Raw genomic sequence first — 1,891 nt, 5'->3', positions numbered from 1 at the left:
GACCATGTGTCAAAAAAGAAAAGAAAAAAAAGCAACTCCACTCATCCAGTCGCTTAGGTAAAAAATAGTGTACTTTCTGGGCATGGTGGCTCACGCCTGTATTCCCAGCACTTTGGACTTTGGAAGGCTGAGACGGGCGGATCACCTGAGATCAGCAGTTGGAGACCAGCCTGGCCAACATGGTGAAGCCTGGCCTCTACTAAAAATACAAAACATTAGCTGGACATAGTGATGAATGCTGGTAATCCCAGCTACTGGAGAGGGGGAACCTGGGAGGCAGAGGATGTTGTGAACGGAGATGGTGCCACTGCACTTCAGCCTGGGCTACACAGCGAGTGTACCCTGTGAGAAACAAAGGTGAAGAGAAGAAAAATTCTTTATTTAAATATCCAGTACATTAATTTCCGAGTTGTTGTAGAAACATTTGTCTATAAACTCCTATTGCAATATCACTTTTCCTGCTACTCACAGATTTAATTTGTAATATTTGCAGTATCATGAAGTTCTAAATACATTAAATTCCTATTGTGATAATCCATGGATTGCTGAGAAATAGTGGTTATAATTTTGTTGTTCAATTTCCACTTAATTTTATTTTAGCTTGTGGTAACTCAATTGAAAATTCTTTAGTAAGTTTTTAAATCCCATATGAAGACTTTTATTCACATCAATTGTTCCATAAATGCTCCCACCTTGAAGAACACTCTCTTGTAGGCTGCTTCCCTACAACAGCCTTTACTGGTTTCCTTCTAGGCCTGGTTCAATTGTTGTGGGTCCTATTTTCTGCATTTCACATCTTGATCTTTCTTGGTTTACTTCTTCCTTTTGGTAGGATAAAATCTCTAGTAGTTTCTTCAGAAAAGGTTCACAGGGAGACAAAATTTTTGAGTTGTCATATGGCTGAAAAATGTATGTTTTCTCCTTGTACATTTGATTTTAGTCTATTTGGAAAGAAAAATGTATTTCAGAAATCGGTTTCTTTTAGAATTTTCAAATCAGAACTCCATAATCCATTGCCTTCTGCTTTATAGCGGTGGTTTTGAAATTGTTTTTTTTTTTTAATTTGAGATGGAGTTGTCCTCCTGTTGCCCTGGCTGGAGTACAATGGCACGATCTCAGCTCATTGCAATCTCCACCTCCTGGATTTAAGGGATTTTCCTGCCTCAGCCTCCTGAGTAGCTGGAATTACAGGCAGGCGCCACCATGCCTGGATAATTTTGTGCTTTTAGTAGTGATGTGGTTTCTCCATGTTGGTGAGGCTGCTCTCAAACTCCTAACATCAAGTGATTTGCGTGCCTTCGCCTCCCAAAGTGCACCTCGGCCTCCCAAACTGTGCCTCCCAAACTGTGCTGGGATTACAGGCATGAGCCACCACGCCTGGCCAGTGTTGAAAATTTCTAAATCGTCTGGCTCCTCATCCTTTGTACCTGACCTATTTTTGCCTCTATGGAAACTTATACAGTTTTCTCTTTGTTCTCAGTGTTCTCAAATTTTACATTGATATGTCTTGACATGAGTCTATTGTCATCTATTCTCATGCGATTTTGCTAGGTGTTGGTCTTTAAATGTATAAATAAGCACCCTTAAGGTCTGAGACATTTTAATAATTTTGCCAACAATTTATTCCACTTTGTTTTAATTATGTATTTTATTTCTGTAATTCATATAATTAAAATAATTGGAAGAAATTATCTTGGAGCAGTAGATACCACCACACTGATTCTGTTTGTGTCAAACTATCATAGCTCAAGGTTGTCATATTTTATTATGGAGAAATGTTGTATTTCTTGGTATTCACATTATAACCTGAAGAAGGGCAATGACTGTCAAGAATTTAAATGTATGGGTAATAGTTAGAAGATGCAAGCACTGTATCCTCCAGAATTTTAGC

The sequence above is a fragment of the Pongo pygmaeus genome, chromosome Y (assembly GCF_028885625.2).
Source record: "Pongo pygmaeus isolate AG05252 chromosome Y, NHGRI_mPonPyg2-v2.0_pri, whole genome shotgun sequence".
NCBI classification, from domain to species: Eukaryota; Metazoa; Chordata; class Mammalia; order Primates; family Hominidae; genus Pongo; species Pongo pygmaeus.
This window is presented reverse-complemented; position numbering follows the sequence as displayed.